This window comes from Mesocricetus auratus, unplaced genomic scaffold, assembly GCF_017639785.1.
Source record: "Mesocricetus auratus isolate SY011 unplaced genomic scaffold, BCM_Maur_2.0 Super-Scaffold_100003, whole genome shotgun sequence".
In the NCBI taxonomy this organism is placed as follows: Eukaryota; Metazoa; Chordata; class Mammalia; order Rodentia; family Cricetidae; genus Mesocricetus; species Mesocricetus auratus.
This window is the reverse complement of record NW_024429188.1, coordinates 92,583,435-92,606,415: the sequence shown is the minus strand read 5'-3', so window position 1 is coordinate 92,606,415 and position 22,981 is coordinate 92,583,435. Positions and strand designations below refer to the sequence as shown.

The following is a 22,981-nucleotide window of genomic DNA, read 5'->3' as shown; positions in this document are numbered from 1 at the left end:
GATTCAGGGGGCTGAGGCATGGGACACTGAATTAGAGACCAGCCAAACCCTTCTGAAAATGGTCACGATGTCTTGTTTGCTTCTAGACATTAATTTTTTAGTATCTTGGAAAGATTTATAAAGAACTTTGGGTACTATATTAGCACATTATGTCATAGAACACCAATTCCCTTTAGCATAATATTAAAAAATGTCTTTCTTAAAAGATGACAATAAACGTCAGACTCATGAGGCCTTGCAAATTTTCACTAGTATTCAAATATCCCTTAAGAGCTGACATATCTATCTCTGAGCAATTTTTTGAATACAGTTTTAGATACTTTTGGCTAGCATTTTCCAGATGTTTGAAAACATTCTGGCAATAATGTTCAAAGTTCTCTGTTGAATCTGCATAAACTAGATGGTTAAGTAAGAGACTCAAAGAAACAAAAGGCTAGATGATAAGCTATCAAGAAAAAATTTAATACAGAAATATGTAAAATTTCATTTGTTTTTTAATTGTTGCACAACTAAGGAAAATGAACAAATGATTTAGAATGAAGTCATATAAAGGCACACTTCCAGTTTAAAACCCTGGGATTTTAGTTAATTGCAAATTCATTACAAGCCAACATTACATGGCTGCTAAAAACCTCACAGCCTTCAAATTGTGTTCGTGTCCAGATGTGGAACATTCACATCCAATTCAGCTACATAATGAATATTACCTCAGTTCCAAACACACTTTAGGAGGAACACTGACAGATTTCCATGTCTTTAGAAGAGTAACCACGATATTATCTTATGAGGAAGAGTTGGAAGAGCCAAGATTATTTATCCTAAAAGGAGGGAGGGTTGACATGTGGAAAAGAAATCCAAATTCCATGTGCCTTTACTTTACAGTAGAATTAAGGCCAGCATATATACTTAATACATTTTACTTATTTTTTGCATTTTAACATTTGCAGATATGTACACACACACACACACACACACACACACACACACACACACACACACACAGAGCAGGGTGTGTGCCACAGCACATGTGTGGAGGTCAGAGGACAACTCTCGGGACCCAGTTTTCTTCTTCCACCACGTGGACTCCAAAGATAAAAAATCAAATCAGGTTATCACCGAGCTCCTGGGAACTCAAAGACTCCAGACCAACAGCTAGGGAGACTGCATGGGACTGACCTAAGCCCTCTGCATGTGGTGACAGACAGCTGTGTAGCTTGGTCTGTTTGTGGGGCTCCTAGCAGTGAGATCCCTGGTGCTTGAGCTGGCTTTTTGGAATCTATTCCCTATGGTAGGATGCTTCTCTCAGCCTTGATGCAGGGAGGAGCTTGGTCCTGGTCCTGACTCAACTTGATATTCCATGCATTGTTTACTCCTATGGGAGGCCTTACCCTTTCCAAGGAATGGCCGAGAGGGAGGGTAGGGTAGAAAGGAGATGGAGGGAGGGAATAGGAGGAGAGGAGGGAGGGAAAGCTGCGGTTGGTATGTAAAATAAAAAATTAAAAATAATAAAAAATCAGGTCACCAGGTTTGGCAGCAAGGACTTTTACCTGATGAGCCCTCTGGCTGGCTCATCACCAACACATTTTTGCCCAGGACATGAGTCAATTTTGAAGCAAGCAAGAGCAGTGCAAAGTGAGTTGGGTTGCCTTGGGGATTATGAGCCTTTCCAATCAGTAAAAGAGACTTCAGTGTAGACTCAAAGACTAAGTAAGCATTTTCAAGTCTGTAATTATCCTGAAGAATGGTCAACATAAACAAAATCATGAAACTCACCTTCCCTGAGACAATCAAAACATATAAAAATTCCTTGCATATAAAATTAAAGATCTAGTCTTCTTTCACAAATGGCAGAAATTTAGTGAGGATCAGTTTTTCATCCTATTCCAGATATGTGGAACTTTGTTATTCTACAAGAGCATCTCTCTGTGAGGCTTTGAAGAGGAGACTTTAAGTGGATATAGTGACACACTCCTGCAATCCTAGCATTCTGGAGTCTAGGGCAGGAAGAAGATGAGTTCAAGGTGAATTTAAGACTGCCTCAAAAAAATAATAGAAAGAAACTTCACTTTCTCAGGGATTGATTTTGGTTTAGGCTATACATATTTGAAAAGCAGGTATTTGAATGAATACTACATATACATTATAAGATGTAGAAGGTTGTCAAAATAGTTATCAGATAAGCTAAAAGTGAAAGATAAGTGACAATCAACAGAAACCTGGGGGGCTAAAGATGGCTCGGTAGGTAAAAGTGCTTATACTACAAAGTCTGTAGCCCAAGATAAATCCTGATAACTGGCAAAGGTAAAGGACGGAAACAAGTCTGCAAAGTTGTTCTTGACCTCTAATCATGCACTTTGTGTGTTTTTCTTGCATGCGATACCAAAATACATACATATGAATGACAAGGTCTCACCACATCTCACACACACACACACACACACACACACACACACACACACACACACACACACACACACACACACACACACACACGGAAACCCAGGTTTGGAAGAAGGTAATAGAAAAGGTAACAGAGAGGAAAATAAGGAGTCACATGAAATGAAGGCTGGGAAGGGACAGGAGAGAAGTATAATTTATAAAAGTAGAGAGTTGTGAATGTAGAAAATGGGGTATGCCTATTGGAGAAAGGTTACAAATTGGCTTTGATTATTAAAAAAAGGAAAAGAAAAAGATGTGAGGAGCAATAGAGTATGCTGAGATAATTTAAAGTTTCTCTGTTTCAGTATACTCGGGCTTTGTACTGGATAACCAGAAATGGAGAAAATCAGGGAGCACAATGCCAAAGAATTCTTTGCCAAAAGGGGGAAGGCAGTTGGAAATCTTGAAGGAAATAATGATTAGGGAAATTGTGCCATGGAAGTCAACAATGAAACAAAACAGAACAGCAAGCATGCTTTATAATGGATTTGAAAGATTTTACGGTGGTGATATAGTTTGTTTAAAACAGGCATTCAATACTGGGATTAATGGCACATGCCTGTAATCCTAGCACTTGGGAGGTGGAGGCAGGAGTTCAAGTATAGCCTCTGCTACATGGTGATTTCAAAGTTAACCTGGTGACACAAGATCCTGTCTCCCCTGAAAAAAAGTAAAATACACATGTATAGACAGACAGACAGACAGATCCTAGTCAGCTCTGTGAAGAAAACTATGGGCAGGTGCTAAGAATAGAGGATTGCTAACCTAGAGAGAAAAAAGGAAGGAAGAAAGCAGGTTGACACATACAGAAACAAAAAGCCTGCCAATTTACTCTTTGCAGACAACACAAAACGTTTTTTGCAGACTAAAAGTTTTTTTTCTCTCCTAGAGTTTTAATAAGGGATGTAGAATACCTGTTAGACAATCAAAATGTTTTAACTTGACTAGTGAGATGGCTCATTGGGTAAAATCACTTGCCATGCCAAGTGTGAGAACTTGAGTTTAAATCCCTAGAGCCCATATAAAAACGGGGCAAATAGGGAAAGCATCTAGAATCCCAGGATTCCTAGTGGGAGATAGAAGGTGGAGACAGGAGAATTCCTGGAGACTCAAGAACCAGTTAACCTGGCATGCATAGTGGAAAAACAACAGAGACCCTGTCTCAGATAAAGAGAAAGGAGAGGGCCAAGGTTGCTTTCTGACCTCCATACATGTGCTACACGATGCATGTACCTGCATCCATATATAAACAAGTGTGTGTGTGTGCATGCCCATGCAGAAGCACACACACACACACACACACACACACACACACACACACACACACGTTTTAACTGATTTGCTACGCTCTGTTCTATCAACCACTGGTCACTGGTATGATTTAAGGCTTTAGACTTCTATTTTCTATTCTAGACATGGATGCTCTCCCATTAACTTATCACAGGGTTTCCAAGTACAATCACAGCACTAAATATTACCTATGATTCTGTATCTGGGATGTTTTCACCTTAAGGGAATATAACATGGAAATGGGGAAAACAGGGAAGGAGGGAAGCATTCCATGTAGCCCAGGGCAGCCTTGAACTCCCCAAGTATTTATTTGAGAATGAACTTGAATTCCTGGTCCTTCAGCTGCCATCTCCCAGGAGCTTGGTTTAAAGATGTGTAACACACTGGGCTCTTGTATACTTAAAATTATATCCTTTATTTTGAAGGTGAGGAAGCTTGCATCACGACATGATGTGGAAATCAGAGGACAACGTGCAGGAGTCAGCTCTCTTCTTTCACCATGTGTGCCCAAGGGACTGGACTCAGGTCATCAGACTTGGCAACAATGTGCCTTCTGCTGCTGAGCCAGCCTGCCAACCCTTATTCTTTACTCTCTGTTTTTAAGACAGGGTCTCACTATGTAGCCCTGGCTGGCCTGGAACTCAAAGAACCACCTGCCTCTGGGATTAAAGATATGAATCATGTCTGGTTGTATTTTATTTCTTAATGCAATGATTTACTCACTAACTGTGTAAGTCACTTCCTGAAATGTTTCTTTTTCTAGAAAACCAAGTGGCGGTAGGAGTAGCTTTCTATGCTACTAAAGTTATGCTCAATTATGAAATCTTGTAACAACTGTTAACAATGGTTTCTATCCTAAAACTTACATATTTATAAATTAACTCCAAATATTTTAATAAGTAAATTTCGGGGCTAGAGAGAGATGGCTCAGAGGTTAAGAGCACTGCTTGTTCTTCCAGAAGTCCTGAGTTCAATTCCCAGCATCCACATAGGTGCTCACAACCATCTGTAATGAGATCTGGTGCCCTCTTCTGGCCTTCAGGGATACATGCAGAGAGAACACTGTATACATAATAATTAAATAAATAAATCTTTAAAAATTATTATTAAATAAGTAAATCAGAACTGGCTTACAATTTTGGAGGTTTAGGCTACTGTCACCATGGTGGGAAGCATAGCATCATGCAGGCAGACATGGTGCAGGAGCAGATGAGAGACCTTTATCTTGATCCACAGGCAACAGGAAGTGCATTGTCACACTGGGCATGGCTTGAGCATATATGAAACCTCAATGCCTGCTCCCACAGTGACACACTTCCTCCAACAAGGCCACACCTACTCCAACAAGATCCTACCTCCTAATAATGTCACACCGAATGAGCCTATTAGGGGCCATTTTCATTCAAATCACCATAATGACCTATTTGTAATCCTGCTAAATTGGAAGCCAGCCTGAACTACAGGAGATCCTGTCCCAAAGAGAGTATACAGGTTCGGTTTAACACCACATCTTGTCATATGCAAGAACCTGGGCTCAATTCTCAGCACCAGAAATAAAAGCAAGCATTATAAACTCAGGTTGGACAGGCGAAACAGCTCATTAGGTAAAGGCCTTGTAACCTGAGTTCAACCTGAGTTCAATCTGCAGCTCCCAGGTGAAAGTGGAAAGAAGAACTGATCTTACAAAGTATCTCATGCACACTGTGACACATGTGCCTCCCCCCACAGCACAAAACATTAAAAAAACATGTACACATTTAAAAAAAAAGCAAACTCCAGATTGTAGGGCCAGGGGTATTTTAGATCAATGGTAGAACACTTGCCCAGTGTTCCATCCTTAGAACAACAGCAAACAAACAAAAACAGAAACAAAACCCCAAAACTCAGGCTGTAGATGAATACTAAAGTATAACAGACATATATTCATGATACTGTATTAAGTGAAAAAGCTGTTTACAAGGTTTTAGTGTAACTAAGCCGTACAATGCCTGCTTAGAAAACATGAGGTCCTGAGCTCTCCATCACAGTGACGATGATAATCCCAATAATAAAAACATAAAGTAGCGATATTATACACCGATAATCTATTGTTGCAAAGCATGATGGCTCACATGTGTATTTCCATATTGCTAAGGTTGATGCAGAAAAACTGCTCAAAGTTTGAGGCAAGCCTGGGATACACAGTGATTTCCAAGCCAGTTTGGGCCCCAATGTGAGACCCTCTTGATTAAAAACTATGTTATCTCTGGGTAATGCTATTACTGATTTATTTTCTTCTTTGTGCTTTCTTTCACTGTTTAAATTCTATCCAGCAAGTATACTGAATTCTAAACAAAAGAATAAGCAGGTAGACTCTTAATTTGTCAGGGGACCATTATATAATCCTGCTCACCAGAGTGTCATCTGGCTACTAACCATGTCAAAATGCTTCCTTCATCTGTGACTACATTAACCTAATAAACTGAGTATCGGGGCCTTGTACTGCCAGGTTTTGACTTTTCATTAAAGACAAGTTTCATTAATTACAGAAGAAAGACATGTTCTTTAGTTCACTACCTATCCTGAGATTTCCCGCTAGTTTGTTATTTAGATAACTGTCTAGGAGGAAACCATACAAGAGAGGAGAAATTGTAAACTGATGCCAACGGTGTTGATCATCAGGTTAGACTAGAGATGGAAAAGATAAAGGTGAAGTCTCAGTGACTGACAGGTCATATTCCTGGCACCTGCCAGGAAGCAAATGTATTTTGATTCACTGGTTAGATGTAAATAACTCAGCTACTAAAGAGGGGGAAGTCCCCAGTTAACCTGAGTGCTACACTGGTGGAGGGGAGGGGAATTTGTCTACTTTTGAGATAAATAGGGTCTTACTCTGTAGAACAGGTTGGCCTACAACTTACTATAGCTCATGCCAGCCTCCAATATCTCCTGCTTTAGCTTATCAACGCTGGTTGTAATTTTAAAAATCGGCACACGAGAGAAAGACGACATAGGACAGAGCTTGGGTGGAGGTTTTTTTTAATTGGGGGAAAGTGAATGGGAAAAGGGGAGGGGGAAACCAGCCTGTGGGGACAGGAGCAGCAGAAGAGGAGAGAGGCAAAGAGGGGTAAAGGGGAGGGGAGGGAGAGAGGAAAAAACAGAGAGGGAGATGAGGGAGGGAGGGAAGGAAGCAAAGAAAGAAAGACGGGAGGTGGGCAGGGCCTTTTTAAAAGGAACATAGTGAATGTGCACAGGTGGTGCTCTTAGTGGCTGCAGCTGAGGGCATGTCCTGTCAGAACCCCAAGGACAGGTGTAAGCCACATTTGAATCTGGTTCGTTAGTTTGGGGTTGATAATAAATGGGCTTTGTTGCAGAGTATTTTAACTGATCTGTAGTTAACTATTCATAAACCGTCATGTAAGAAATAAAAGGACCTGGTGATGCACACCTTTAATCTCTCAGCACTAGGGAGGCAGAGGAAGGCAGATCTGTGAATTTGAGACCAGCCAATTCTACATAGTGAGTTGTAGGGCCCACAGTGCTACATGTATCAAAAAAAAGAAAGAAAAAGAAAAAAGGAAAATATAATGATTTTAAAGGCCGAATAAGCACCAAGGGATTAGGCTTATACGGCTATCTCTAGCCAAAAATGTCCCTCAATTTTTTAAAATTTTATTAATCATATACCTTTTATAAAGGGGCAACTGGTTGAGAAACAATTATACTGAAAATTAAAAGTATTATATTATATACACATTCAGAAACAAAATTGTCCATACCTTTAATTCCAGCATTTAGGAGACAGAGGAGAGGTACAAAGTGAGATGGTCTCAAAAGATTAAAAAATTCATAGTCTATGTGCTGAACAGGACAGCAGAAATCACTCCTTTCACAGATAAAGACACTAAAGCATACGGAAATGAAAATCTGACCAAGGCCACATAGCTGATTACTGGCAGAGAGCTGCGTGTTATTCTGATCTTCTGTGCTTAATCAGATAACTTATTCTAACAGTGATCAGGGTACATACAGTATTGAATCAGGTGATCTCACAATGCCATGGTTGGTGTTCATTTAGTGGATGGTTTGGCAAATAGGATATATTACCTACCCTAGAAATGCCTCCGAATAAATTGTTATTCATTTTTGTAATGCTTTGGATAGAAACCAAGGCCCATGCATGCAAGGAAAACATTCTACCAGGGCTGTACTTATTATTGACCACAAGTTCAAGACTAGCCAGCTCTACATGTGAGTTCCAGTACAGCCACAGCTATACAGTAACACTGTCAAGAAACAAAAAGCTAATCTTAGCCTGGCATCAATATATCAGGCCTATAATTCCAGCACTCAAGAGACCAGGAAGCTAAAACAGGAAAACTGAGAAATCAAATCCCAGCTGTGTGTTGGCTGTATATGCCTTTAGGCAGATCTCTGTGGGTTCCTGCTCTACAGGAGTTCCAGGACAGCCAGGGCTACACAGAAACTCTATCTCAGACAACTAAAACAAAACAAACATAAAAAAATTCAGGTCTTACCTGGGCTACATAGCAGAACTTACTTCACACTGTAAAAAGTCTACATTCACTCAGTCTGACAATCCAATTAGTGTTACTTATAGGTTACAATTAGTAATTATTTTCACCATGTCTCAAATTTTTAAAAATAACCACAAAACCAGATCATGAACCAGGTAGAGCAGAGCACATCTATAATCCCAGATCCTCATGAGGCTGAGGTAGGAGGATCACAAATTCAAGGCCTCCCTGAGATACACAGTGAATACCAGACTGGCATGGGCTATACAGCAAAACATTCTTATATACAAACATGGCTTAAAAGATGTTTTACTGGGCCAAACAGTGAAACATCTTGAAAGCCTGATGCCCTGAATTCTGAATTCAATCACTATAAAGGTATATAAAAAGAACTAATTCCATAAAGTTGTCTTTTTCTTCTTCTTCTTCTTCTTTTTTTTTTGTTTTTGTTTTTACGAGACAGGGTTTCTCTGTATTGTTTTGGAGGCTGTCGGTCCAGCCCGGCCTCGAACTCACAGAGATCCGCCTGCCTCTGCCTCCGGAGTGCTGGGATTAAAGGCGTGAGCCAACACCACTAGGCCATAAAGTTGTCTTCTAATCTCCACACATACACTATGGTGCATGTGCACATGTATAACGCACATAAACACACACACACACACACACTCTCTCTCTCTCTCTCTCTCTAAAAATGAAGTCTAACAACAAAAACAACTCCCACAAGGTGAATCAAATGTATTCTTAACAAGAATGTACATGAAATTATAATTAAAATAACAAGACTACAATTATACTATGGTCCAAAATAATAAAAACCCATGTTAAAATTCAGTAAAATGGACACAAATCTGGTTTTGCAACATAACAGACGAAACTATTAAACAATAATTGAGCAGATGAAATGTACAAATCACATTTGGGCTTAAAATTGTGTTTCTAGCACAATAATCAACAACTTCTTCATCAGAATTTAGAAGGACCTCTGAATATCCTGGAAGTTTTAGCTCTCCTGTTAATCCAAGGAATGTCTTTGTACAATCAGAGACATTCAGCTCATAGGTTTTTACATCTATGTGTGTCTGTAGGAAGTTTCCCTTACTGGTTACAAGAAGGAACTGGCTTTACAGGTAGCTATGAGGCAAATGATGTGGGTGCTGGGAACCAAACTGGTCCTGTAGAAGTACAGCAAGTGCTCTTGTCTCATGCAGCTGCCCAGAGCTCAGCTTGTAGACCAGGCTGACCTCAAACTCAGAGATCATATTGTCTCTGCCTCTCGAGTGCTGAGATTAAAGGTGTGCATCATCATATGGGGCTTTATGAAAGTCAGAATCCATGCACAGGTATTTGTAACTACCTCTACAACTGTTGCCCAGAGTTTCTGACTTCCCATAAATCCTCTTCATCTCAAACCCAGAAACCTGCTTCCTCCGTATTTTAATCCTATTCTGCACCTACCACACAAAACAAAACAGGCCAGAAACTGCCATTTATACTTCCAAAAATTTCAAATTCAAATATTTATCATAAGAAGTTCAAAATTAAATGCCAGGGAGTGGGAGCAATCCCAGTATTCAGGAAGAGGAGGCAGGAGGATTTCTGTGTGTTTAAGTACCACTGCCACTGCCAATACTAAATACATGAAATGAAATGAAAGAAAGCTGGCTCTGGGAGCATCCATCTATAATCCCAGCACTCAGGAAACTGAAGCCTGAATAGGGAAAAGGGAGGGTTCTAGGTCACCCTGAAGATACATCTCAGGGCCCTATCTAGCTCAAAAAAATAAAGTATGAACCACAGATTAATATGGGGTTTATTTCCATCTTTTCTTGTCTCTTTAAAATGTAACTGATATTATTATAAGACTTCAAAAAATGGCATGGTCTCCGGTGGTGGTGGTGGTGGTGGTGGTGGTGGTGGCGGTGGCGGTGGCACATGCCTTTAAGCCCAATATGAAGGAGGCAGAGGCAAGAGCATCTCTGTGATTTCTAGGACAGCCAGGACTGTTTCACAGAGAAACCCTCTCTCAAACAACAACAAAAAATCAAACAAACAAAAAAGCCATTGTCAGCAGAGTGGTGGATCTTTGTGAGTTTGAGGCCAGCCTGGTCTACAGCCTGAGTTCTAGGACAGACTCCAAAGTTACACAAAGAAACCCTGTTTCCCGGGGGGGGGGCATGGTCTCACTGTTCCTGAGCTGTTCTTAAAATCCCAAGCTCAAGAGATCCTTCTGCAAAGATCAATTAAAATGAAAACAAACAAACAAAAAACCAAAAACACATCCTTCTGCTTAAGTCTGCAGAGTAGCTGGTATTATATAAATGGGCTACACAGCAAAACCTTGCCTCAAAACATAAAATAAAAAATAAGGGAGCCGGGCGTTGGTGGCACACGCCTTTAATCCCAGCACTCGGGAGGCAGAGGCAGGAGGATCTCTGTGAGTTTGAGGCCAGCCTGGTCTACAAAGTGAGTTCCAGGACAGCCTCCAAAGCTACAGAGAAACCCTGTCTCAAAAAACAAAAAAAACAAAAACAAAAAAAAAAAAGAGCCAGGTAGTGGCACAAGTCTTTAATCCCAGAACTCAGGAGGTGGAGGCAGGTGGATCTCTGTGAGTTCAAGGCCAGCCTGGTCTACAGAATGAGTTTCAGGACAGCCAGGGCTGTTACACAGTGAAACCCTGTTATAAAAAAATGGAAAAAAATTAATGAGACAACTAAAAATACAATTGAATCTGAATCTTTGGAATCATGGAGTTCAACTCCATACAAACAGGTTAGCCAATAAAAATTACATTTTGAAAGCCCTTTTTTGGCCAGGTGTTGGTGTTGCACGCCTTTAGTCCCAGCACTTGGGAGGCAGAGGCAGGCAGATCTCTGTGAGTTCAAGACCAGCCTGGTCTACAAGAGTGAGTTCCAGGATAGCCTCCAAAGTCACAAAAAACCATGTCTCAAAAAAACAAAACAAAACAAAACAAAAATAAGCAAGCCTTTTATGGGCACAGGAATTACAACAAAACCCTGAACGAGAAAGTAATGAATAACAAGTGCCTTAGTTTTCTGTCCTACCTGGAACTTCATAAATTTTCTAGAACACACCCTTTTAATTTGAAATATTCAAAACACTATGTTTTGAATTAAATGGAACATATCTTCATGTAAAAAAACAAACATGGAGATACTAAGAGATGAAATCACAGAGCTAAACGGATATAAGGCCAAGACTCCTGCCCCCCATTCAGGGTATTTTCCCACTGTATGTGATTATTTAAGTTCAGTATTAATTTCTCATTTTCTAATACTGTCTGTGTCCTGGAATGGACATGTACAATGACCTTAAACAATGCTAACAGGTTACATAATACTATTAGCAGATTACCCCAGAGATAAAATTTAAAAATTGGCAGCTTATCATAGTCTTACTGCCTCAAAACAACAAGGACACTTTACCATATTCATCTTTTAGTGCTTTCGGAGATGGGATGCCTCAACATACAGCCCAGGGTGTCCTGGAACATGTCACCCTCTTGTCTTACTTTTCCAAGTGCAAAAATTACAAATGTGTATCACTGTATGTGGTATGAATTCATCTTTAGACCCCTAACACAACGTGCAGTTTTTTGGAACATACTAGGTACTCAATAAATGTTTATTTTCTAAAACAGAGCCTTTGTCCTCCTGCTAGCACCTGCTACTAGACTTAGTTATTAAATCAAGCAAAAACTGAAACCTCATTAAGTACATTAGGAGTCTCCAATCATTAAATACAGAGGATATACTAAATAAATTAATGCACTCAGTGAAAGTTAAGGGGATGTTTATATTAAAATCATAAGTGCTGCTTGTCGATGGTGACACATGCCTTTAATTCCAGAACGAAGGAGGCAGAGGCAGGTGGATCTCTGTGAGTTTGAGAGGCCAGCCTGGTCTACAGCCAGGACAGCTAGGGCTGTTACAGAGAAGCCCTGTCTCAAAAAAACCAAACAAAAATTATAAGCGCTATACTAAATTAACTGGCACATTAATTATAACACTTGCCAACTGAAATGTCTGACTAACCTTTTGCCAGCATTATTTTGTTACCTTAGTTGGCCTCAATAAATTAAAGCAATACATTTATACATGATCTAGACTAGAATGTAGACCCCAGTTCAAAGTCTGCTAATAACAAACAATAGAACTCTGAGCAATTATTTTTTTGACTTTTAGCTCGTCATTTGCCTATCAATAACCGGAGAACACCCTTTTTTAGTTCTAGAGAATGACTACAAACCCTTTGAAGCTTTTATCCCCAGCCCAAAACATTTGCTATTTTTAAAACTGTATAATGTGCATGAGGATTGGTAAAGATGGCACAAAAAGCAAACACTTAAATACCAAATAATGCCATGCAATATAAAAATTGTACTGAGTCTGTTTGTACAGAGGTTGATGTAGCCCAAGCTGGCTTTGAACTCTTGATTATCTTCCTATAAAAAGTAGAGATTATAAGTGTGAGTCCTGACTCTGCTTATTTTAGTATTTTATGTTTATGGGTGTTTTGCATGCAGTGTCCTTGGAGGCCGAAAGGGAGTGCTGAAGGGGAACTGGAGTTACAGCTGGCTACAAGCTACCATGTGACTGCTGGGAATAGAACCCAGGTCCTCCGGAGGAACAGTCAGGAAGCTTAAACACTGAGCCATCTCTCCAATCCAACTTTGTTTTTGAAGCAGGGTCTCCCTATGCAGCCCAGGCTGAACTTGAATTTGCAGCTCTCCTGCACTGATTACAAAGTGCTAAGATTAAGCCACCAAGTCTGGCTGACTTTCCCCCTTCTTCTACTGGCATGTATTCATTGTACAAAACAACGGGTTATGTTATTTTTTAACAAATTATATAATGTACTCCGGTCAACTTTTAACCTTTTCTTTGACATGTTAAAAAATCAAACCCAGAGCCTTGTACATGGTAAGCAAGTATTCACTATACCACACTGAGCTACATATCCCAATACAATTTGTACATGCTTAACCTTTGTAAAAATAACTATAATCCAGAAAGGCCCTGTGGTTCAGATTTATCTACATGTCATATGTGACATCTGAATTCCATAGCTTGCTACACTATTTGATAATCAGGAAGCTTACCATAGTAGACTATCCTTTTTACCATTTCACATGAATGGGGGAACAAGAAGCAAAAACCAAAATAGAAACATACATACCCAAATAATCAAGCCTGTTCTGTAAAGACAACATAAGCCACACAGGATTTTACAGTATAAATTATTGATATATAAATAGACATGATAATAAATACCGATTCCAAATACTTATATTTATGTGTGCTTCATAAAACTTTTAAATAAAAAATCAAAACTTGTTTGTAGTAAAACATTCAAACATCCATACACTGAAGGCACAGGAGAAAAGCAAAGTGAAGTTTTCCAGCCCTCTTCTTCACAAGTAACCAGTGTTAATCATTTTTCCTGTTTATCTTTCAAGGAGCCACGTGACCCAATCCAAGTAGATATAAACTTATGTTACTGGGTCTCTAGGTATAAATCTGTCTGGCCTAAGATGTTCTCCATTCTTAATAGGGGAAAACAATCCCAGGCACAATCTTTACATACATGTTCAGTACACTGAAAAAGATGCGCGCACCAGGACAAAGTAGTATTATGCTGTAGGTATGGTAAATAGAATGTACTTAGATTTTTGTGCTTAGAGGTTCTATGAAGCAACAGGAGTGATGTGGTTAGGGAGCCACAAAACCTGACTTCCAATCTAACCTTGAGCAAGTTCTGAAACCTTAAGCCTTAGTTTCTGCTTTGTAAAACACAAGGAATAGGCTAAGCTACTTCCCAACTCTCAAATGGCATAATTATTTCTAAGATGGCCGGCTCTAACAGTGTTCTCTTGAACTGGCTACAAAGAAAAAAAAGGTATTAAGGAGAAAATGAGAAGAACGAAGAAATACTACAGCAATCTCCAGTCTTACAAAAAGTATTTATGACTCGTTCATTATTAAGGCACAGATGTCATGATACATTCCTTACCAAGGTATAGGTGTAGTAACATAATTGCCCTTAAAAGCAAAGCTACACTCATTATCAAGGTACAGATGTAGTGACATAATTGTACTTGAAGGTAAAGTAGTAGATTATTAAAATCTGATAGGTTTGTTTTTCCCAAAGTTTCCTTGAAAACGTTTTGCTTTTCGGAGATGGAGAGAGCTACAGTTTAGTTTCAGCAATCACCACTCCCCTCCCTTAAAAGAGTGACACCCCCACAATTCAAGTAAACTGGAATTAAAAATAATGAAAGTGAAAGTCAATTTGCGATTTTTCTTTCAGAAATAATGCTGGGGAAGTGACCAAGGGTGGCAAGATTGATGAGCTATTTCCTCCTCTGGAAACTCTTTGGCCCTCTTTCTTTTAGTTTCACATACCAGGGCCAGAAACACAGTATAGTGACCCAAACATGCCACAGGCATCAGATTGGGGGGGCGGGAGGTTGCTCCGTATCTCTTTTAAAATGACTTAACTAGCTTTACCTTAGGTGTCACGAAGTTTAAGGAGGCTGACCCGAAGGCTTGAAGCCAGCCACCCCTACCCACGGCTTCCAGGGGTAATCCCGGGAACCTTGGACATGGAGCCCAGTGCAAGCATTCCGGGCGGGCGGGCGCGGCCTGGCCTTCCCGCCCAATTAGGCAGAGCTAGCCCAAGCGGAAGGGAGGGGGAGGAGGAGGAGGAGGGCGGGGAGGAGGAGGGGGAGAGGAGAGGAGAGGAGGGGAGAGGAGGGGAGGGCGGGAAAGTCATAAGAGCTGTACCCACCGCGCCAAGGGAGCCCGTCCAAACTGCCGCGAGCGACCGTTCCCGAGGGGAGGGTCCCGGGGGAGGGGCAGCCCGAGCCGGGTCGGGGAAAACACGGCTGGGCGGCGGGCCGCGGCCTAGAAGGAAACGGAAGTCGCTATGTCTCCCTCCCTCGGCCTCCACAGGCCGAACGGTCCCCTCGGAGAAAACTCGGAGGCCGGAACCAAGAGCGTCCACGTCATGGCTTAAAAAAAAAAAAAAAAAAAGGCCACCGGGAGCAGTCCGCCAGCTTCCCGGGCCAGCCCAGCCTCTGGCCTCGGGCCATGTCCTTCCCTCCTCCCCCGGGGAGCCGGGCTCCCGCCCGACAAAGCCCCTCCTTCTTTTCCCGCTCCGCCATCTTCCAACCTACCGCTCGGGCCGGGTGGCCCTCGCTTAGCGTGGCGCCCGCTCGGGGGACCACCGACGCCCCGCCGCTTCTCGGAGCCGGGAGGGGGCACCCAGAAAATACCCAGCCCGCCCCATTATGCGGCCCGACCCCCCCTCCCCAGCTCCAAGCCAGAGCCTGACCCGGCGGCTGCACATGCGCACAGGTCAGCTCGCAGTCCCCGCCCCCAACTCCAGCGTTTCCTCTTTTAGTATCCAGGACTTTTTTTTCTTCCCACGGCCTTTATCTGGACTTTAGGGTGAGAAGTGGGGGAATTCAGGTAAGAGGATTAGAAAGCCGAGAGAGGAGAGTCAGAACATACTGCATTGCGACTGGATATCAGGGGCTCTACTAGGTGTATAACGTATTCTTTGTTATTTGGAAAACCCTGAAAGGCAGGGCAACCCTAATTAAGCTCTCTGTCGGGGAAACTGAGACCCAGAGAAGTTAATTATCCCAGTATCACCCACTAATAAAAAAAGAGAACTGAGATGAGAGTCGGTAGTTTCCAAATAGAGAAAGATGAAAAGAATGAGAAGAAAGGGGCACAAAAAGAGTGAGAGATGTTTGATTTGTGACGAGAAAAAAAGAAATAATAACGACGATGGAAAAGAAACACAGAAAGTCTTCGTACACAGAATGAGGATCCCGCCCCAAGGTTATTCAAATACGATTGTAGGGTTGTCAAACATGAATTTAGGTTTCAGGAATTTGGGCTTTTAGTGGCTAGTGTAGTAAGATGTACTCTGAATATCATTTCAAAGATCATACGTATCACCTGCCTGGTTAAATAATGCTGCCCTTGATGAAAAGGAACTTGGGAAAGAAGAAAAATATTTTTGGTTCTTAAACTTTTGCTAACACAATAATCTCTTCTAATGCCATCTTTCTTATTTTAAAATAATACTTTGATTTACTGTGTGAGGTCAGGGGACAACTTGGAGAGCCCATTCCCACCCCCCCCCCCCACCATGTGTGATCCAGGGATGGATTCAGGTCCTCAAGCTTGGTGGCAATGGCTTAATCCACTGAGGCACCTGTGTCCTAGGCCCTGGTGTGCTCTTATGAGAATTACATGTCACTTATTGCAATGACAGGGATTACAAACAAAGACTGGATGTAACTCTTTGGTGGAGCACTTGTCTAGCAAGGTCTGGGATTCAAACCTCATCACTTCCAACAAAACAAAAATAGAAGCAACTATTTATCTCATTTCTCAGAGAACTCCTACTTCAACATATAAATCAGTAACCTCCCCCTTTTTTTCTTTAGATGGGAGTCTTAGCAAGCCACCTTCAAATTCATCAAGAGAAGGGTCAGGAGTCATCCTTAGTAGCAAGTTTGAGCACAGCCTAAGATGCTTGGGACCCTGTCTGAAAAGAAACGCAATTCACCTCAAGCTCCCCTCCTTTGTCCTATAGTAAGTTGGTCTGCTATCACCTCATTTGAAAGAAGCTGAAGTCAATTGTGCTCATCTGTGTTACTCAACCCTTGATCTTTCTGCTTCCAAGTCTGCCTGACTATCAACCAGTTTGATTTCTCTGGTCTTAGGCTTGTCCCCCCTTCCCCCAGTCTAGCTTGGGTGAAGCTGAGATAAATCCTTCAATTCTGACTCCAGGATAAGTGTAAATTCCCCTAGCTTTTCATTCACTCTCCTCTAGGACAATGTATAGTGGCTTCTAAGAAAACTTCTTACCATGCCCATGATCTTACCAGGTTGCCTGCCTTCCAGTCATTTTTTGAAAAGAGTTGAACAGAAGAAGAGCCTTCTCTAATTCCCTTACCTGAAGATTCCATTTTTCACATTTTGTTCTCTTTTATTCTTTGAATTTCAAGTGTTTTATAGAATCTGCTATGTAGCCTTGTCTAGATACATATTCCGAGCTGGGCTCAGACTCAAGGCAATCCTCTGCCACAACCTCTTGAGTGCTGAGATTATGAGTTTGAGCAACTAACCCCAGTCAGCTAACATTGCTTTTCTTGTAAAACCTACACAAATTTCCTATTTTAGCCATTTTATTTTAACAATTGTAAGTGAATGAAAATGAGGACGTGAGTGCTCCAAGGTATGTTTGAGGAGAAGGACTTTATTGTAACTGTGGGAGAGTTCAGTCAGAGGCATCTGGGAGGGTCAAGACTGAACTAGACCTTGTAGGGGGAGGGGAGCAAGAGAAGAAGAGATGAGAAAGAGAAGGGGGGTGTAAGAGGATCAAGAGAGGAGCCAAAGACCAAGAGCACTCATGGCCAAAATGGCAGGTTTATATAGCTGGGGGAAGGGAAGCAAAGCCCAGCCCCTGGGCTGGAGAGGTTTGGGGTAGGAGGTGGGGTGAGGAGTGCTGGGAGGAGCCACAGATACTGAGTGTGCCTGGTCCCGGGTTTCCGTGAGATCTGACAGGAAGTTCAGTGTCATTGAGTACATTCCTGTTATTGTACCGTCATCACTGCCCATTTCTAGAACCTTCCATCTGCCTTCCTCGTTAAAGGTAATGCTTTTTTGTTAGTGCAGTGCAGTGCATTGTGTCACACACTATAGCTACTTGTATAAATGTTTCATCTCTCCTCTGGTGTAAGCTCGTTTATGGGAAGATCTGTGTCAGACTCATTTTTGGAAAGCTCCTGAAGTCATCTTTTTCAAATTTTAAATTTATTCATGGGAACTGATGCCGTGTCATGTGTGCGGAGGTCAGAGGACAGCTTGCTAGAGTTGACTTTCCCCTCACCATTTGGGTACTAGGGATCAAACTCAGGTTAAAGGTCCCTTTACTCATGGCTCCCTCTCTGTACCCCCTTTGATTTTATTTCCTTCAGCAAATCCTACCTGTGTGCACTACCACAACCGGCTCTCCTTTGATTTTTCAACACAACCTTGTGTATCCCACACTCATTACATAGCTGGAACTTTTTTTCCTTTTTTATTATTAAGGCGTGTGTGTGTGTGTGTGTGTGTGTGTGTGTGTGTGTGTGTGTGTGTAGGAGAGAGAGACAGAGAGAGAGAGAGAGAGAGAGAGAGAGATCTGTGTAAGTGCAGGCCCATGCATACTATAGGCATGTGACAGGCGCTTGTATGGAGGGTATGGAGGTTAGAGGGCATAATTCTGCAGTTCTCCACTCCCCCCGTGGGCTTCCATGAATCAAATTCAGGTCACCAGGCTTGCAGGCCAAACCTTGAACTCATCTTCCTTTCTCCACCTCCCTGTTGCTGGGGTTGTAGTTTGTGTGCTGGTGAACTCAGGCCTTCGTGCACGCTAGGTGAACCCTCTCCCCACAGCTGCAGTCCCCAGCACCTGGACTCATCTCACACCCAGCCCACCAGCAAAGCTTACCATCGCTCTCTTCAAATTATGTCCAGAGTACACAGTGTTCATCAACTTCACCGCTACTTCACCAAGCCCATCCCTCTCCTGGCCTGCAGTAGCCTCCTCATTCATTTCCTCCGTTCCCTCTCCATTTCCATAGCAGCCAGTTACCGCATGTAAACCACAATACACTTAACTTTTCCTCTCAGATGCCTTCCCCGGCTCTCCATTTCACTCAAAAAAAAAAAAAAAGATACCTCCAAAGGTTATGGTGTCAAGCTGGGTGGTGGTGGCACACACCTTTGATCCCAGCATTTTGGAGGCAGAGACAGGCAGATCTCTGTGAGCTCGAGGCCAGCCTGGTTTACAGAGTGAGTTCCAGGACAGGCTCTAAAGCTACAGAGAAACCCTGTCTCGCAAAACCAAAAAAAAAAAAAAGATAGGTTATGGTGTCAGCTACCAGGTGGCATCCAGCATCCAACAGTCTTCATCTCTCACTAGTCACCACTAGTCCTGTGCTTGCATGTGTCTCTTCTGCATACAATTAGTGCTGGCCTGTGTAACTCATAGAATACAGAAGTGGTGATGTGTGACATTTAAGGTGAGGTCTTAAAAGGTCTGTGGTTTCTGCCTTGCTCCCTTGGATTGCTTGTTGTGGAGTAAGCCAGGCATGTTTGACTACTCAAACAGAAGGTGAAGCTAGCTGTTCATGACTGTAATCCCAGTGCTGCGGAAGCCAAGGCTGGAGGATGATGAACCTGAAGCCAGCCTAGCCTGCATAGTAAGACCTTAATGCAAGAACAAAAACACACTGTTGCCACATGCCTGTAGTCTAGTCCTTGGAGGTAGAGGTGGAGGCAGGAAGACCAGGATTTCAAGATCACCCTTAGCTACATTAGAAGCCAACCACGGCTACATATCTCAAACCCCACCAAAAGAGAGAAAAAGAAAAGGAAAAGATTGAAGGAAGGGCAAGAAACTAGATGACCCAGCCAGGATCAGAACTAATGAAGAGAAAACGAGCTCTACCCCTTTCTCATCTTTCATCCCTAGGACCAGCTAGCTGCCACACCTTGCTGACCATGTGAGGAAGACACTTGGAAGAGGCTACTTCAGGCCTAAGACTCCAATAACTAGTCTCCTGAGCGGCATGTGGCTCAGTTGGTAGAGTTCTTGCCCAGCATGCATGAAGCCCTGATCTCCGGCACCACATAAACGTAATGTGGTGGTTCATGCCTGTAACTCCAGCACTTGGGAGGTATCGGCAGGAAGATCAGAAGTTCAAGATCACACTCAGCAACATAGTAAATTCAGCTTGGGATACATGAGACCCTGTCTTAAATAAATCACTAAAAGAAAGCAAAATCCCCTGTCTCAGTTAGAGTTTCCATTGCCATGAAAGGACACCATGACCATGGCAACTCTTATAAGGAAAACATTTAGTTGAGGGGCTCGCTTCCAGTTCCGTTATCATCATGGTGGGGAACATGGCGTCATGCAGGCACATGTGCTGGAGGAAGAGCTGGGAGTCCTACAACTTGCAGTCAACAGGAAGCGGCCTTAGACACTGGGCGGCATCCTGAGCATAGGAAACCTCAAAACCTGTCCTCACAGTGACACACTTCCTCCAGCAAGGCTACAGTGAAGTCATGCTTCCTACTAATGCCACTCCCTATGAGATTATGGGCCAGCTACTCTCAAAGTCCCACATCCTCCAAACAAAACCATATAACCTATTGGGAACCAAAGCTAGAGCTATCCAGGGAAACGCCTCTCCTGAATTCGTGTGCATTGTTTCTTTTTCCTTTCTTTTGTATGTGGGTCAGACAAATCCAGATGCTGTTTCTCAAGAGCTATTGTGATTAGATTTTTGTTTGTTTGACACAAACTAGAGTCATCTGGGAAGATAAGAACCTCACTTGAAAAATTGCCTCCATGATATTGACATATAAGCAAGTCTGTGTGGTATTTTCTTTATTAATATTGTGGGAGGGCCTGGCCCGTTGTGGGTGGTGCCGCCCCTAGGCAGATGGACCAGGGTTGTACAAAAAAGTATATTGAAAAAGCCTTTAAGCAACATTCCTCTAATGGTCTCTGCTTTAGTTCCTGCCTCCAGGTTCATGCCTTCAGCTTCTGACCTGACTTTCTTCCATGATAAACTGTAAACTGTAAGATGAAAACAGCCCATTTGTCCCCAAGTTGCTTTTGGTTACATCAACAGAGAAGCAACTAATACAGAAGCCGCCCCCTGGGTTGTGGAGATATCCTCCCTTCCCGTCCTACACTGTTGTTTTGTTTTCATTTTCAGTAGCTAAGTTTTAGAGGACAGATAATTAATAAAAACCCTCCACAGACTTCATCCCTGTCATCTCCATGTCCTCACCGCCTCTCACCTTCTATTCCTTTAGCTTTCATGCTTCTGTCTGGAACACTGCCTTCTTGCCCAGTATTCCCATGGCTTGACTTCTGCCTGTCTTGTTGTATTTGTTTAGTTGTCGTCTTCTCCATAAGGCCTACAGTGACCACCATGTTTCAAACTTCTAAAGTTGGACATGTAGCCGTGGTCTTAGTCTGGTGACACCCCAGGACTGTTTCTAAGAATTAAAATTATAATTCCTCCTCCCGCTGCTCTCATTCTCCTTTCCCCAACTCTGTATTTTGTTTTCAACAGCATCTATTATTTCCTTTTTGGTATTGTTTTTTGAGACAGGGTCTCATTATATAATCCAGGCTGACCTGACTTGCTATGTAGACCAGGCTTGCCTCAAACTCATAGAGATCCGTCTCCCTCTACCTCTCAAGTGCTGGTATTAAAGGTTTAAAAGATTTAAAAACCATCTGTAACTCCAGTTGCTGGTGATCCGATGCCCTCTGAACTTCCATCAGATAGTACACCTGAGCTCTTGCAGGCTCACATAGAATTAAGAAGAAAGAAAGGAAGAATGGGCAAGAATATTACAGAGAGCAGGGATCTTTTAGTTGTTCACAGATATAGTCCAAGTGCCCCCAAGAACATCCGGCATGATATGTGTTCAGCAGATATTTGTAGAATGGATGAACAAGCATTTCATGACTTTTTTAGACCCTTGGTAAATAGTAGTTGCCCACTGGGAGATATGATCTTACAAAAGTATGATGTTTTGATTCTATGTCCAGGCACCCATAGAAGTGTTAAATTAAAAAAAAATCTATTGAAAGCTTATTCTTACCTGTGCAAGGATATTTGCTTGGAATTTTTCTAAATTAAGAAAAATATTGGGAAAAAGTGTACCAAGTACAAGACTGAAACCAATGCAAGTGACAGTGTCAAAACTTAGGCATGATGGCACACACCTGTAATCTTAGCATTCAGGAGGTGAAGACAGGAGGGCCAGAAGTTCAAGGTCATTCATGGCTGCATAGTGAGTTTCAAGCCAATCTGAGATGGTTGAGACCCTAACTCAAACAAAGAAAAAAACAGAGAAAAACCTGCCAACGTCCCTCTAAATGATTCAAACAGAAATTTTATGCTGCTGCATAGTAGGAGAAAAAAATGGGTGGCGTAAATATTCATAGGAAACTAGGAAAAGATAAAAGATAGAATCAAGTACAAACAGAATCATTTGCTTTATACAGGAGAAAGGGCACACCTTCAGAGACTAAAATGCATTAGACGTAGATAAATAGAGGAAAATATTTAACAGTAGTCACCACACCTCAGTGGCAACTACGTTTCATTGAAAGCAAAATTCATAGTTACCTGTTGAGTATAATCACAATGGCATTGGAACTTTTTTCAAGAAGTTAGAAGATAGAGTCCAAATAGAGTAGATCAAAAGCAGAAGTGCTTTGATTGAAAGGGTGTGGGTGGGGTGAACCCAGGCTTTGTCCTTCGAGCTATTGTCTTGTGCTCTTTTACAGGAGGGGTACATACCTTCCAAGGATCACAGTGGTGTCAGTCAGAGGATGGCTTCATGAAGATCGTTGATGGTAATCAACTGGCATCTGCTTGTAGCATCTGCTTTTTTACCCTCTGGCCCCTTCCTTCCCCTCTTTTCCCTCCCTCCCTCCCTCCCTCCCTCCCTCCCTCCCTCCCTCCCTCCCTCCCTCCCTCCCTTACTTTCTTCCTTCTCTTTTTCTGTCTTTCTCTACTTCTCTCCTCTCTTTTCTCCCTCTCCTTCTTAACAGGGTCTCATACTGTAGTCCAGACTGGCTTGGAACTCCTGGGACTCCTCCTGCTTCAGCTTCCT

At 42.2% G+C, this 22,981-nt stretch overlaps 1 protein-coding gene across 4 annotated transcripts in view; it reads right to left on the bottom strand.

Annotated features, from left to right (window-relative positions):
- Positions 1-22,689, bottom strand: part of LOC101824803 (X-linked inhibitor of apoptosis) — a 42,517-nt gene extending 19,828 nt beyond the window's left edge. The window contains exons 1-2 of one of the 4 annotated variants that reach the window (XM_005076824.4): positions 15,442-15,542; positions 15,054-15,169 (exon numbers count right to left, since the gene is read on the bottom strand). The gene's annotated coding sequence lies outside the window, so the exon portion shown is untranslated. Of the gene's footprint in view, positions 1-14,773; positions 14,928-15,053; positions 15,170-15,441; positions 15,543-22,665 lie in introns of those variants that run through there. The other 3 variants (XM_021231038.2, XM_040744564.1, XM_013118251.3) reach the window with 3 other exon arrangements.
- Between the last annotated feature and the right edge of the window lie 292 nt (positions 22,690-22,981).